This window comes from Callorhinus ursinus, unplaced genomic scaffold (genome assembly GCF_003265705.2).
Source record: "Callorhinus ursinus isolate GAN/ISIS: 27379988/994484 unplaced genomic scaffold, GSC_fseal_2.0 scaffold27, whole genome shotgun sequence".
In the NCBI taxonomy this organism is placed as follows: Eukaryota; Metazoa; Chordata; class Mammalia; order Carnivora; family Otariidae; genus Callorhinus; species Callorhinus ursinus.
Window position 1 is genome coordinate 8,631,079 of NW_027397089.1, and position 17,022 is coordinate 8,648,100.

At 38.2% G+C, this 17,022-nt stretch overlaps 1 protein-coding gene across 9 annotated transcripts in view; it reads left to right on the plus strand.

Moving 5' to 3' along the window:
• Positions 1 to 17,022, plus strand: part of LMNTD1 (lamin tail domain containing 1) — a 490,983-nt gene that overhangs the window by 28,962 nt on the left and 444,999 nt on the right. For 7 of the 9 annotated variants that reach the window (XM_073877809.1, XM_073877810.1, XM_073877807.1 and 4 more), the window contains exon 2: positions 5,770 to 5,823. The exons of the other annotated variants lie outside the window; for them this stretch is intronic. The gene's annotated coding sequence lies outside the window, so the exon portion shown is untranslated. The remainder of the gene's footprint in view (positions 1 to 5,769; positions 5,824 to 17,022) is intronic. 9 annotated transcript variants of the gene reach the window in all.

Here is a 17,022-nt window from a genome sequence, read left to right on the forward strand (position 1 = left end):
GTGTTAAAGTCCCCTACTATTATTGTATTATTATCAGTTAGTTCCTTTATGTTTGTTACTGTCTTATGTATTTAGGTGCTCCCATGTTGGGTTCATAAATATTTACAATTGTTATACTGTCTTGCTGGATTTTCCCTTTTATGACTATATAGTGTCCTTCTTTGTCTCTTGTTACAGTCTTTGTTTTAAAGCTTATTTTGCCCAATATAAGTATTGTTACTCTGGCTTTCTTTTGACATCCATCTGTATGACAAGTGTTTCTCTATCCCCTCACTTTCAATCTGCAGGTGTCTTTTGGTCTAAAATGAGTCTCTTATAGGCAGTATATAGATGAGTCTTGTTTTTTTATCCATTCTATCACCCTGTGTCTTTTGATTGGAGCATTTAGTCCATTTACACTCAAAGTAATTATTGATAGCTATGTATTTATTGCTATTTTATTACCTGTTTTGTGGTTGTCTCTGAAGTTTTTCTCTGACATTTTCTTGTCTTTCTTTCATGGTTTGCTGTTTTTCTTTAGTGATATATTTGGATTCTTTTCTCTTTATTTTTGGCATATTTATTAGTAGTTTTGATTTGTGACCACCTTTAGGTTTGTATATAACATCTTTTGCATATAGCACTCTATATCTAAAAGTTGATAATCACTTAAGTTGAAACTCACTCTTTATTCTTCTCCCCACGTATTAGGTATATGGGTTCATATTTTACATCCTATTATTTTGTGAGTTCCTTGACTGATATTTTGCCAAAGCACTCATTTTTACTGCTTTTGTGTTTCCTGCCTTCATACTGTCACTTTTGGTCTTTTCTTTCCACACAGAATCCCCTTTAATATTTCTTGCAGGGCTGGTTTAGTGGTCATGAACTCCTTTAGGTTTTGTCTGGGAAACTCTGTATCTCTCCTATTCTGAATGATAGTCTGGCTGGTTAGAGTATTCTTGGCTGCAGATTTTTCCCATTCAGCACTTTGAATATATCATGCCACTCCCTTCTGGCTTGCCAAGTTTCTGCTGGAAAAAAACCCCTGATAACCTTATGGGGTTTCCCTCATTTGTAGCTGTCTTCGTCTGTCTTGGTGCTTTTAAAAGCTTTTCTTTGTCACTATATTTTGCCATTTTAACTATAATATGTCTTCGTGTGGATCTACTTTTATTGATTTTGTTGGGGGTTCTCTGTGCCTACTGGATCTGGATATCTGTTTCTCTTCCCTGATTTGGGAAGTTTTCAGCTATTTCTTCATCTGCTCCCCTTTCTCTCTCCTTCTTCTGGGACTCCTATAATATTAGTATTATTACATTTGATGGAGTCACCGAGTTCCCTTAAGTCTATTCTCATTTTGCATAATTCTTTTTTCTTTCTTTTATTCATCTTGATTACTTCCCATTACTCTGTCTTCTAGGTCATTAAATCATTCCTCTTCTTCTTCCAGCCTGCTCTTCATTGCATCAGTTGTGCTTCTAATCTCGTGTATTGCACTCTTCATCTCTGATTCTTTTTTATCTCTGTAGTAAGGGTCTCACTGATGTCCTCCACTCTTTTCTCAAGTCCAGTGAGTATCCTTATGATCATTGCTTTAAGTACTTCATCAAGCATGTTACTGTTTTGCTTAGATCTCTGGCTGTGGACTTGTCCTGTTTTTTCATTTGTAACAAATTCCTCTGTCTTTTCATTTTGTCTGAGTTCTGGTGCCTGTTTCTGTGTGTTAGGAAAGTCAACTACATCTCCTGTTCTTAAGGGTAATGGCCTTATGAAGAAGAGGTCCTGTCATGTTCCCTCTTCCCCAGGGCCTAGCACTTTAGGGAGTGTTTTCAACGTGTGCTGCGTGTGCTCTGCTGTTTCATCCTGGCCACTTTGTCCTTCAGGCCAGTCATCTGCAAAGACCTGAATGTGGCACATTTAACTAGGTGTGCTCTGGAATGCTTGTGAAATGAGACCCATTGTTGCTGCTGCTGGAACCAAAGCCCTGCAAAACTCGTGGGTCAGAAGATGCGGTGTTGCCAAGGGTCTGGACTCATCTTTTGGGGGCTGGGCACTCACCATGATTGGACTGAGGCAAGTGTGACTGGGAAGGGCAGTTTTGCTGGAGTTGGGGGGATGGTGTAAGCAAGTTAGGTAGCAAGTGTCAGCGCTGAGCCGGTTGCCATAGGTAGCCCCGTGCTTCTGCTGGGGGCAGGCAGGGAAATGGCGCCCTCCAGTTCCTTTGTTTCCAGAGGAGTCTCTCAGTGAATGTTGCCTCTCTTGGATACGCTCTGAGATGAGTAAAATAACCTCCCCTCTGTGTGCCTTATGTACTCTTTAGATTGCTTTTTTCGTGCTGTATGGATGTATGTCCATGGGCTGTTTGCCCTGCCTTCTCTGCAAGACCAGTGTGATGCCCTCAGGGCTCCTGCCGACCTTTAAAAACTCCAGGCTTTAAGCCCCGCTAGCTCCTTGCAAGAAGTCATGAAATTCAGCCTCTCTTGCTTTCCAAACGAATTGCTATGGAGAACTGTCTTCTCCACGTACTCCCCCATGTGCCAGCCCATCCCTTGCCCCCTTCAGTGACCTCGGCTCCTTCCCCCCGTAACAGGGGCCACGATCTGTCTCTCTCCCAAACCACATCTCTGCAATTCCCACCTTCCTCAGTGTGACCTCCTCCCAACCTTCAGTTATGGAGCCTGTTCTGTCAGTCTCCTGGTCGACTTCTGGGTCACTTAGGATGATTTGACTGCATTGGTCACATTTGTGGGATGAGGTTAGCACATTCATTCTGTTGCCACCCCCTCACAGAAAGGGAAACTGCAATTCAATGAGTTTTAATCAGTGCATACACCTGTGTAACCCACATCTCTATTATTTTCAACACTCCAGAAATTTCCCGTGCTCCTTCCTAGTCAGTCACTTGCCCCTTCAAGAGGCAAAAACATCCATTCTTTTTCACCAGAGAGTAGATTTTCTTCTAGAATTTCACATAAATATAATCACAGTATTGTCTTTTGTGTGTGTGTCTGACTTTTTCTCTCAGCGTAGCATCTGAGATTCATCCATGCTGTTGCCTGTATTAATAGTTTATTTCTTTTTATCACTGAGTAGTATTGCATTGTGTAAATATAAATGATTTGTTTGTCCATTTCACTGTTAATACGCATTTGAGTTGTTTCCAGTTTGAGCTAATACGAATAAAGTTGCTAATTTTCTGTTGGACATAGGTTTTCATTTGTCTTGGATAAGTACCTAGGAGTAGAATTACTAGGTCATAGGCTAGATAAGTTTCTTTTATATGTTTAAATAATGCTGACATTTAACGTTGTTAACTATTCTATGCTGAAACCATTGACAATACTTTTATCTACAGGTTGGCTTTAAAAGCTAATTAATGACATATTATCATGACAGTCTTTCATGGTGGGTCAAAGAGCATGCCAGGATAATATTTTCTTCTTTTTATTTTATTTTATTTTATTTTAAAGATTTTATTTATTTATTTGACAGAGAGAGAGACAGCAAGAGAGGGAACACAAGCAGGGGGAATGGGAGAGGGAGAAGCAGGCTTCGTGCAGAGTAGGGAGCCTGATATGGGGCTTGATCCCAGGACCCTGGGACCATGACCTGAACCGAAGGCAGACGCTTAACGACTGAGCCACCCAGGCGCCCCTATTTTCTTCTTTTTAGGGCCATTAGCATTGCACTTTTTCCTCCTTTTGTACTCCCCCTGTCCCCTCCTTCCTTTTTGGACTGGTTGTCTCCTGCTCATCCTTCAGGCCTCACCTGAGACTCTTCTCCTCCTACAAGCCCACCCTGACTTTCCCAGTATGGGTGAGATGACCCTCTAAGAACTCCTTCATTTCCTTCTATCATGATTTGTGTCACCTAGCTTTGTGAACATTGGTATGTATGTCCATCTTCTCTTTTCCATTGTGAGCTCTTGGAGAACAAGAATTGTTTCCTATTTTTCTTTGCATACCTGTTCTCTAAGCATGTTTGACATAGTAGTCCCTCAGCAATGTTGGTTGAATAAATAACTGAAAGTGAGGTAACTTACTCAAGGTTTATGGTGAGTTAAAGGTGGAACAAGAAATTTGAAGTTTTGTTTTCAAATTCACTGTTTTCCTCCTAATTTTCTGGGTTAAGCATTTTTTTAAGATGAAACAAAATAAAACATTTTCCAAACTTATTTCAGATAAAGAGAGAAACTAGTAAATCCCTAGACGTCAGATGTAAGTATCCCAGAGACAAATAGTGGGGACCAGTGGTGGTATCATTAGATTGCCGTGCAAATAGACCGCCGGACCTGTGAGTTCAGAACCTCAGGGGAGCTTGTGGAGCTAAGACAAGTAAAAAGTGAGAGTAGGACCCATGGGGATGAGGGTCTCTGGGGACACTGGACTGCCTCCCCAGGGCTGCTCTTCCTAATGAGGGCAGAGCATTGGCATTAGTTATAGCAATAGATAACAATACAGTTTTACCCACAATCTACATTTAGGTCACTTTGTCAGATTCTTCAGTATCCATGGTAATGAGTTGATCAACTAATTCCATACCTAGATTATACTTGAGGAGAAAGAGCTGCAAAATGTACAACAGTATTTATAGACAGACATGTGTGGGCAATAATATCATTGTCAGTCACTGTCAAACAAAACAAACTTTATTGTTGTTTTCTCCCCCAGCCATTGTTCTAAGTGATATTCAGCTACATTAAAAGCTGGGACATTATAGTGTTCAGTATTCTTTAATTCCTGTTGAGATTGAAATGAAATTCTGGCTATTAAGAATTGCAGAATGGGACCAAACCAAACCAAACAACAATAAAAAAAACCCAAAAATGATAAATATGACATCAAAGCTTCTGATCAATTCACATTCTATTTCATTTATCATATTTTTCTAGACTGCAGAGAGGTTGACTAAGGCACATCAGTGAGAATGTTAATAATAGTAAATCCAGGATTCCTGAGTTCAACCCAGGATGTATTTTTTTTTCCTAAGAGCAGCAGTAATACCAGAGTTTGGACAGATGGCCAGTGAAGCAAGATTTTTTTTAATTCAAACTCTCTGCTATGTTTATAATAAATAATCACAAGTTTTGATTATTGGACTGGTTTTTATCTTTTCTAGGAGTTAAAACCTCCCCCTCTAGCCTTCCATTTGTTTTCTTTTTTCCCTTCTGCTTGCCTTTTCTTTTTTTGGATTCAGCCAAGTTTCCTAAGTCCTGTTGATTATAGATTGGAATCTGATTTTATGTGTAGGATATATTTATGATTATAAAACATTCTTAAAATCTGATACCTAAAGACTTTTAGCAAATTTAATCAATCCTTTTTCAATTAGTGATACCAGACAATTCACAACATTAGTCCAAAAAAGAAAAGTTGTATGCTTTAATTTTTTACAAGAAAATTATTTTTCATTTCCCAAAATGACAAATAACTTAAAACAATAGGAAAATTGGTCGCCTTCAGCATCATCACAATTAATTTGCTGATTTAAAAAATCAATTACCATAAAAGTATTGATGAAAATACCTGGCATCTTTATAGTACTTTTCATCAAATTTTGCAGACGTGGAACTATGCTAATTTAAACCCTATAAATGCAGTTAGTACTATATCTATATTAATAAATACATAGTATTAAAAATAAATATTACTTTCAAAAATGAGTAAGGATCCTGTTCTTTCTGAGTAGAGAGAGATAAAATTCAGCTCAGAAGCTACCCTTTTTGTTTGTACATATAGATATAACCTGATTTATTAGTCAGAGCTATTCTACTTTCTCTTCTTTCAGGCTATCTTGGAAGGGGAATTATGAGTTAGGAAGCACAGAAGGGGCCAACCTAAGGTAAGTCCCAGCTTTGTCCATAATCAGATTAAGTAACATCTTCATGTTTTAATTGCCTCTTTAAGCATCTCCCTTGATTGTTGGTAATTTGCTCCATGCCATAAAGAGGATATATTTTATAGGGCCTGGCTTCCATGAATATCAGTCATGACTTTCTTCAAATTAAGAAGAAGTTTGTTTGTGCCTCATTATGTGAGATGTCTGTCTAAAGACTTTATATGCAGGGGATATAGACATTAGATCCTATATATTTCAGCTGTTTTTCTTCACGTACTCTTCATTTGAGATTTTTTTCTAGTATATTCTTTTTCAATAAAGAAGTAATTACATTTAGATTTATATAAAAATATTTTATCTACACATATTTCAGTATATACGTTAAAAAATAAGGACCCTTTTGGGCTCCTGGGTGGCTCAGTCGGTTAAGCGTCTGCCTTCGGCTCAGGTCATGATCCCGGAATCCTGGGATGGAGCACCATGTTGGGCTCCTTGCTCAGCAGGGGGCCTGCTTCTCCCTCTTCCTCTGCCGCTCCCCCTGCTGTTCTCTCTCTCTCTCTGTCAAATAAATAAATAAAATATTTTAAAAAATAGGAACCCTTTTAATTAAAAAAAAAACTCTCATTATAATTCTCACATCTGAAACATTAATGACATGAATTTAAGTTTTGAGAAGTTGGGAAATAGGTTGGTCTATATTATAACCAATATTAGAGGAATTGCCAGTGACAGGTATAATAATAGTCATTGATGAAGAATAGGGGTTATACCTTTGCTGAACCTGAAAATATTCTCTGTTGTGACTGTGGTATCAAATAGAATATTTAATTCACATAATCATTTGATATCTGCACTGAGAAGCCAAAGGGAATAAATGGGAAGATAATCTGGAAAGAATTGTGGGGTTATTTCAAAAATGGGTCTTACTACAATTGAAAGTCCTCTATACCTTTATCTTATCAATCCTGTTAATTCCCAAGTTTGAACGAAACCCCATTATACATATTCAGTGCCCTATTCCTCAGTTACTATTTCTGGAGTTCACTTTCTGTGTATTACTAATCTAAATTCTGTCAAACCTTTGATGCACTTTGGTAGATTTTTAATTGATCTGTATTTGATTTCCTATCAGTTTACTGTTGTTTGTGATTGGTCTGTCACATCAGGTAGAAGATAGAGAGTCAGACACATCCAGATGAGTCCCATGAGGACTACCAAAGGGCAAGAGCATAGGGTATGAAGCTGGAGGGTACATTTCAGGGATCAAATCCTAGTAGGTACCCAGACAGAGAGATCAAAGTCACAACTTCAAACTTAGGACCAGATGGAGAGTGGGAATTGAACAACAAATCAGTAAAAAATTATTTGGAAAATCCCCACATATTTGGAATTTAAACAACACATTCTAAATAATCTATGGGTGATAGAAGAAATCACCAGAAAATTTGGAAAATATTTTGAACTGAGTGAAAGTGAACGTACAACATAAAAACTTGTTGGATGAAGCCAAAGCAATGCTTAGAGACAAATTTATAACATTAAACGCTTATATTAGACAAGAAGAAAGGTCTCAAATCAATGATCTTAAAAAACCTGAAAAAGAAGAGCAAATTTAGCTCAAGAGAAACAGAAACAAATAATGAAGAGCAGAAATACTGAAAGAGTAAACAGAAACACAATAGAAAACAATCAGTGAAATTAAAAACTGTTTCTTTTGAAAGATTAATAATACTGATAAAACTTTATCCAGACTGAGCAGGAAAAAAAAAAAAAGGGAGAAAACACATAACCAATATTACAAATGAAAAAGGGAACCTTTTCAGATCCAACAGATCCAACGAATTAGATTATGTTTTTTATACATTCAATGAGTCTATCCTCAATTTGGTTTCCATCAGCACCAGCATTTAAAGATCAAAAGTATATTATGAACAATTTATCTGAAATTGACAAACTCCTTAAAGAGACCCAAACCACCAAAGCTCAGTGAAGAAGAAATAGAATACATGAATAGCCCAATATCTATAAAAGTTATTAAATTTTTATTCAGTTAGCTGGTCCACAGTAGATCCAAAGCTACTGTGCAGTAATATGGTCAAGGCTGTTTAACAAAAACTCTCCTACTGTTCTACTGATTCACCTTAAAATGTCTCTTTGAACTCATCTAACCAGTTTTCTATCCCTCTGGACTTTGAAGAAAAGCATTCCTAGTCACTGATTCCCAAATATACTTGGTTTTGTTCATGCAAGCAGGATGATAGGAATAAAATGCATCATAGAAAACTTCACAGAGGAGATAAAATTTGATTTGGTTACTAAAAGATAAGGAGAAAACGTTGTGCAGCAATTATAGCACTTGCTAGAACATTCTCGATAGACTCCCATAGCGACTTCCATCCAATGGAAGGGCCACAGAAATGGAAGGTATATCCTAGAGTGCTTCATTTATATATCTGGAAAGCTGTTGGAAACCAAGATTAAGTAGAGACTCATTAAATGCCCAAGAAACACTATTGGGGGAAAGGTTTATTTTCCTATAAGGATAATTTGGTCAGAGCAAGATTTTGAGGAAGATTCCTGAAAAGTTATCAGGAGATTGAAGAACAAATTCTGACATGGGTAAATGACTAGCTTCGTGACCTCAAACAAGAGAAGAATAAATAAGTATTTTCTAAATAATATAGAAGGGCAAATAGTGGAATTACCTGGGATCAGTACTGGAATGGGTTTATTTAAAATTTTTATAGATGAGTGAAAACTTCAAATTTACAAATGATATGACTTTTTTTTTCCAGATGGAAGCATGCCAGGTACACAGAAAATCTGAGGCAGTATCTCAGAGGCAGAGTTAAAAGACAGGAAAGTGTCAAATGAGCTCCTTTCTGACAAACATAAGTTTTTACACATTTATGTAAAAATAATTCAAACTGTATTCATAAAATGATGAGTTTCAATAACACTTCCAAAAAGGAATTCAGGAGTTAGTGCAGACTATTCCTATTCTCCTGTTTTTAAAAAGAATATTAAATACATAGAAAAAGAAGACAAAAAAATTTTAGTGTGTTCTTGTGAATATATTTTAACATCATTAGAAATGTTCCTCAATTTCCAGCAAGTGTCACCAGGCACCATAAATTGTCTAGAAATGACATAGTGTTACATTATTCTTAGGATTCCATTAAATTATAGAAATAAGGAGTCATCATTTTAAGAAATCCAACAAAGAGTATCTTTGAGTAGATGGCAGTGATGAAGCACAGGTTGTAATTTGTAATTACATCTGTAAGTATAGTCACATATTTACTTCTTGATTTTAGTCAGCATGAAATAATTACGTGTTCCAGATTGGAGTGCATTCAAAGTTCTGTTTAAAAAGTTCATGCAGATTTCCCACTTTGCTCTAAGAAAAATCTGCTCCTAATATTATGTTCCCCTCTGGCATGCCATAAACAGACACCCTAGAGATCAGAATAGCTAATAAGTGGAACAAATTAAGAATAGCTTCTCACAAATCAAACTGGAACAAATGTGAGATCCACATAGCAGCAACCCAATATATGCTTCCCCAAATCATGTATCACACATTTAAGCTTTAAGTATATCCTATTAACAAATTCAGGTTCGATCCTCTCTGTGGGCTTTAGTAATAAGTTTAAGAAATGAAAATGGCTTTACAGGATCAAGAAAACTAAGTAGAATATTAAATGAGGAATATTTAACTCACATTTCCCTCATGGAATATGATAGCTATAATTTTTCTTTGGTTTAGGCCTCGTATACCTGAACGCAGCATTTAGGTAAGCATAACAAGCCTTTCTAGCTTTGCTTTCATCTTTTTTCAGCAGCTTGTACATTTATGATTTTACATTAAAAATCATACTTGAAAATTGCTGTCATGGCTGCTTCTTCAGGTAGATCCATGCTTAGGTCAGGCAGTAAAAATGTTCATGGGATAGGATGGGACACAAGGAGATTGAATTCATGATGACAATTACAGGTGATAAAATTCTTGTTTTCCTGCTCAAAATTCGAAGGGGATCACTATTGAGTTGCCCTACCCCTTACTCAAAATTCCTTCACCTTCATATACTAAGAGGTTTGTGTATGTATTAGGAAGTTCTTGAGGAAGGAACTTGGTCTCAGAGTGGTTTTGATCTCATAGGAAACAGAGGCTGAATTTATTAAGTATAAGAGCATGGATGTTCTATTAGGTACACACTAAAATGTCTTCTAGTTCAGTGGGTTAGCTCAGGTAGCCTCTAAAGAATCTCAGATTTGGTTTTTCATGCACACCCATAAAAAATCTCTGATACTGAGTGAGTGGGCTTGTTCTGGGTGGGAGAAATAATATGTCTGTGTGAAGTAAGTGGTTCGTGTTTCTGACTTCACTTCGTTTATTATGTACTCCATGATCTATGATGATATAGCTCAGCAGAGAGCATTAAACTTAGGTACTATTGGAGATGAGCATCTTTGGATAGGGGAATGTGCCCAGGGCTTGGAGTGACCACTGCATGTGAGTCCTGGCTCAGGCATGTGACCAGGAGAAGTTCTCTGAACCAATCTAAGTCCCCTCATTTGCAGATAGTGGTAATATCAACAATAGCAACATGTCTACTCCTCTGGTGGTTTTCCATCATGAAGATGGAAAATGCTGTGTTTGAAAATACTTTGTAATCTGTAAAGCACTCTTCTAATGTTCATTATTGTTATTGTTCCTTGTATTTGATAACAATGCTCATGCCATTGCTATTTTCCAGGCCAGCGTTCAGCTTGCCTTGGGATGGATTCTGAATTGTTTGAAGTGGACAATGACTGGCATTTTATCATCACTTTCTGCTTTCTATGCACATGTAGTCTAGAAGTACACAATGCAAAAATGCTTGGCAAACATCAAGTCATTTTATCAAGTGTTGGGGCCAAGTTTCTCTTTAGCATCCTACAGCACTACTGTAAAGCTCAGATTCCTCTTGGATTCTCTACAGTCCTGCCTTCAATCTGTTTCAATCCTTTTGTGAATATAACATATCAGAGTTACTATCTTACAAATCATCACAATTGCAAGCACCAAATATGCAGAATAACCCTTTGTCTCCATAATACATCCTTTTTTTTTTTTAAAAAAAGTATGTATTTTTGAGGGAGAGAGAGAGAGAGATGTGAGTGGAGGGGCAGAAGGAGAGGGAGAGAAATCCTCAAGCAGACACTGAGCCTAGAGCCTGACTCCAGGCTTGATCCCAGGACCCTGAGATCATGACCTGAGCTGAAATTAAGAGTTGGACACTCAACCTACTGAGCCAGCCAGTTGTCCTTCCATAGTACATAGTACCTCTTTAGATATTAGCCACAGCTGTTGAGGCCAAGACCTAGGTCCTGTCCTCTATGTGTTCCTTTGTTAGCTAGAGAAGCCTTCTCAATGTAAGGGGACCAAAGTCAGAGCCCAAGGGAAGAGTGCAGATCAGTGGAGAACACAATGGAGAGATCAATGCCTCTGTCCTTTCTAGCTCCTCTGCTTAGGGTCATTACATGTCTGATTGTCTCTATGTGGTATCCTTGCACAAATAGAGTTTTAGGCAGCGTGACACATACTCATACTCTATGTTCACACTTGTGCATTTACATATATGTAGATGTGTATAAATGAATGAATTGTATATTAGTATTTATTTAATCATTAAGTACATTATCTTTGCCCTCAAGGAATTTACTACTATCTTAAAGAAGGGAGATAAAAATATACAGTGGAGGGGTGCCTGGCTGGCTGGCTCAATCAGAAGAGTGTGCAACTCTTGATCTTGGGGTCCTGAGTTTGAGCCCCATATTGGGTATAGAGATTACTTAAATAAATAAAACTTAAAAAAAATGCAGTGGATACAAATACTCTGATAATCTGGATGTTCCTAAATACAGATACACACATGGATTATCCAAATGTTTTATGTTTTACTGAGTGTATAGCATGTGCCAGGACTAATTTAAGCTCTTTACACATGTTGATGCAGTTAATCCTCCCAACACTTTTATTAAGTAGGTACCATATATATATATATATACAATTTATGTGTATATTTGTATATCATTTATTTATATATTTATATCTCATATACCATACATATACCATACATATACCATATATATATACATATATATATATATATGTAACTGGTAGGTAGTATAATATATTCAGTTTATAAAGGAAGACAGGTGCTAAGTTACACCGAGATTAAGGACTTTGTCCGAGGTCATATAACCATCAAGGGGCAAAGAGGTGAGATTCCACCTGTGCAGTTAGCTTGAGAGCCCAGGTGTTTAATTCCTCCACCAGGCTGCCTCTGTGATAAATGCAGTCTCCAGTCAGCCTTTAGTGAGTAGATACTCCCAGCATGCCCCCTCCCTGGCATCTATACACATGATTAGTAGACTGTCATGAATTTTGCCAGCAGTATGATTCTACCAGATTCTGCCCATTATTGTTGAAGGCCACTGTTGTAGGCTGAGTTTCATTGACACAGGCTCTGAGATAGAGATTTTCATGTAGGAAGTTAACCGGGGAGAACTCTCAGGAACACCTATTAGGGAGTGAGGGAAATAAGGAAGAGCCAGCATCCACTCAGAGGAGACAGGAGAAGACTTGTGTCATGATGCAGCTTCAACAGAGATCTCAGCAGACCCCTTGCAGAGTTCCAGAGCTGGAATGGCCCTTCCCCAGTTGAGGCAAGAGTTCAGGGTGTTTGTGCCCCCATATCAAGTAGTCATGGGATATGGGCTGCCATAGGAGAACAAGGCAGCTCCCTTTGAGGGCAGTTCCTGGGGAAAGAGTCAGCTAGCAGTTCTCCCAGCAGCAGAGGATGAGAGGCTCAGCCTGCAGGGGAATCTGGGCAGCTCACCATGTACCCACCCTGAGTCATGGTGAAATGAGAGGCACTGAAGACAGTATTTTAAGAAAGGAAGTCCCCGCTTTATCTTTCTACCTTGGAAAGTCAGATATTGTTATGGAAAATGACATTACACACAGTTGGGAGTGGTAAGCAGGAGTGAAGAGAAAAGGTTCACCTACTCCCTCCCCTTCACATATCCCACTCCTTTCCATGGCTGGATTACCATTGTTTTTACAAAATTTGCAGGGGTGGTTCATCCAAGTAGATCAGACTGGTCAGACTCTCAGAGAGGATATGGCTGATGGGCAATCTTTCCCTTTCCCTCTCCCTTCAAGAAAATTTCTTGCCCATTCTCTGGGAAATTAAAGTAATACATTTCTCTGAATGGAAGCTGAATCTTGATATAAAACTTATATAGCTTAGGTGAGCTTTATATTATTCCTACATGGTGATGGTGAAATGATAAAGTAATTAAAGCATATTCCTATAGGCCTCCTCTTTCTCAGCAACACAGAATTGTTGCCCCTTTTCTCCTCCCTCTTCTCTTCTCCCTCATCCCCTCAACCCCACTATGTGTGTGTGCACACTTGTGTGTGTTTTGGGAGAAACATGGAGATTTGTTATGTTTATACCAATATTTACCAGATACTTAAAGCCTTCTATATGCTTTAAGCTACTTCATATATGTTATTGCTAAATATCCCAATAACCCTGCACAGTAGGTATTATTCATACCGTTTTACAGAATGGGAAATTGTTGCTTAAAGAGTGTATGTGAACTGCTCATGATCCACAGCCAGTAAGTGATAGAGCAAGTATCTGAAGCACTGTCCAGATCCCCAGTCCACACTGACTCCCTGTGAAAAGGGGTTTGAAGTATCTTGCATTTCATTTGGAGTTTCTTGGGATAAATGTTTCCCTGAAAGGCAGGAAAATTGAGTTAGGTGTGGATAAATAGAGCTCTACTTATCCCCTACCCACAGTTCTCCTACAATCCACTTTATGTATCTTGTGTGTGATGGCAGGAGCTAATTGCTTACATGTCCCCAATAACACAAAGTCTTTATTTAACTAGAAAACATTAATAACTGGTTTTTGCCTTGTTAAAAACAACCTCTAATCTTCCTGGTAGAAAGAGGAGAATTTTCTCTCACAGCTGGTATGGGCTTCCACTACAGCAGAATAGTAACTTTTCATTTGTTTTAAGATCTTGAATAGGAATATGTAGTGTACAATTGCCTAATGTGATAGTTCAAAGTCAAAAAGGTTTGCCTTTAAATATCATTTATAGGATTTTTCCTTTATACTTAACATTGAAGCTGGCAAACTTATCAATGGACTTAAGACCCTCCATGCTGGTTTTTAATAGGGGCCATCTAAAGAGACCACCATTGCCTACATGATAGTTTTCATGGTGAAAATGTTTGGCTTTCGTGCCTTCTAATTAAAGAAGGATCCTAATGTTTGCCATCCACTCCCAGGTCTGGAGCAGAAACAAAATAAGTGTGAGGGCATCAGTCCTCATCTTGGAGCAGAAATGGATAAAAATTTGTTCTTTCCCGGCTCCCAAAAGCCTCCCAAAGGCTTTTTCCCCCACAGGTTATATTAGTTTGGTCTCTGACATGCCCAGAAGATAGCCTGTGATATTTTTTTCTTAAACGGCACCAGGCTTTAGAAAATGAAGTCAGGTTATCAAAATAAAAACAGATTAAGAGTGTTTGTGCAGGGGCGCCTGGGTGGCTCAATCTTAAGCGTCTGCCTTCGGCTCAGGTCATGATCCCAGGGTCCTGGGATCGAGCCCCACATCGGGCTCCCTGCTCGGCGGGAAGCCTGCTTCTTCCTCTCCCACTCCCCCTGCTTGTGTTCCCTCTCTCACTGTCTCTCTCTCTCTCTCAAATAAATAAAATCTAAAAAAAAAAAAAAAAAGAGTGTTTGTGTAGGTTAAGGCCTTTTAGTCAAGGCATTGAGTTACTGAAAGATTAGCCTTATGCTGAAATACTAAATGGCTGTAGAAGATACCTGAGAAACACCGTTTAATATTATTAAAGACTCAAAAAAACAGGAACTGAATCATGAGAAAAGTACTGAGGAAAAGGATCAGTGAACTGAAGGCTTACAGGCATGTTAGGATCTGTACTGGAGAGAAAAGGGGAAATAGAAATATATTGGTTTTTACTGCAGTCAGTGATTCTCTTTCTCACATCAGTTGTACACAGATTGTTAAATATTGCCTACAGGTAACCTCAGTGACTGAATAGCCAGTGTAGCTTTCTGAACTGTGATCACAGGAAGAGGAGTGTACTCTGGTTATGACATTGTTTGGTAAAAGATTACAACAAAACCTTTACTGACAACATGATACATTAGCCAATACAGTACAACAGGACAAAAACAGGCACGCTCACTGAGCAGGAGGAAGCCACAGGCAGCTCCCACCACATCAGGGAGGACCTGATAAAGTACCCTGTGAAGAGTGATTTCATTCAGCACAAACACTGTAGGCATGGCTAACAATTTCAGATACGAAGACCAAGGGCTCTGAAATATTAATCCTGTATAATTTGTTATTCTTATAACCTTATGAGGAAAGGTCAGTATTCTATGGACATAAAACTCCTGTGCCACTGACAGTGTTGTACAGAGTTCAACCAGCAGTCTCCAAGCATGCTATAAACATGTGGTGTTTTTGAAGGAGGGAAACCTCCAGAACAGAGAGAGAAGCTGACTGTCTTATCTAAGGGCTCACAACAAAATTGGTCCAGCCAGCCACTCCTTAATATTTCCTAAGCTTATGTTTTTATTTTCCTTTTTGACCCACTGCTCATGATTTTCCTTGCAGCATGAGGAGAAATGCTTAACCCTATCCCCATCCTTTTTTTTTTCTTTCAAGTTCAACTCAAGCCTCATCAACTTCTTTCTCAATCACTACAACACCCAGATCACCTCTGTCATCCCTCAGTGCTCATTGCCTATACTTTTTAACGTACTTGAAAAATACCCTATATTGCCATAAAGTTGAATCTTAATTTTTAAGATATAGCTGTCTTTCCTTAAATAGAGGAAAGAGGAATATATTTTTACTCTAAAACTATTCTTACACTTTTTCTGTTTTTACCCAAATTTCTAACATAAGTTTGAACTCCAAACAGGCAGCTAGCAAATACATGGTAGTGCATGAATGAATGGTGTATTTATTAGGAATTGCCAAATGAGTAACAATTACCCAACAACACTGACTTAAAAAAATAGAGGTTTATTTTCTTTCATATAAAAGAAAGTCTGTGTCATAATTATGCAATATTGTCAATGCCCCCAGGCTGCTTCTAGGTTTCTGTTCCACTATCCTTAGCATGCAGGGACATTTTTAAGGTTTCCTCATGGTTGTAAAATTTCTGCTGAAGCTCCAGCCATCATATCTCAGCTAAAGGCTTGAAGAGAGAAGGAATGAGAAAGGCCCAAAAGAGCAAACCTTCCAAAAAAGTCAGCTTCCTTTAAAGAGCTTTCTGGAACACCTACCTGATGACTACTGAGTATATCTCATTTACCTCTAAAAATATTTACCTCTCTTTTTAGGAGAGTAATCTTTGGCTATGCATATAGTATGCTAAAGAAAATCAGATTCTCTTAGTAAAGAAGGAGGATATGGAGAAGGCAATTGCCGAAGTCTGCCATAGTGGTCAAAGTTGTCTCTTGAGTGGGGTTCCATCTCTTGATATACCTGCAAGACTAGGTCCTCTTCCCATATAATGCATCTTTGGGGGAGAAATCAATACTTTGGAATTTAGACAAAGAAATATAAGAATATTAGTCATCCTGGGTGGAATTGATGAGTCAAGGATCTGGAGATGCCAACGCAGGAGAAATGGGGTCTTCTGGGAATAAAGTGAGACCAAAAGAGCTGGAGTTCTTGATGATGTTGAAAAGCAGGTATCGTGGTAAAGATGTGAAAAATTTAGAAAGATAGTGTGCTGTCATCTAAGGATGGAATATGGGATTTCAGATTTCAGAGACTTAGCTGTTCCAGATAGTGAGTGGCAAGCTTCAGGGCTTGGTTTTTCAAAGTAGAGCAGAGTTGAAGGTCATTAGAGTGGAAAAGATTTATAAGTTCCCATGGTATAGAATAATACCTATTGACTATGCTGCTTTACATATTTTCTAGCTGGGCCAAGCATAGATAGATTTTCTTTTTGTCGTAAAAACAGTATAACTACATTTTGGAAAGTAGAGGGGGAGAATCTTCACATTCCCACCATCTACACAACTCATATCTGGTTTGATGTATTGCCTTCCACATGATGTACATAATTGCAACCGTAGTTTACAT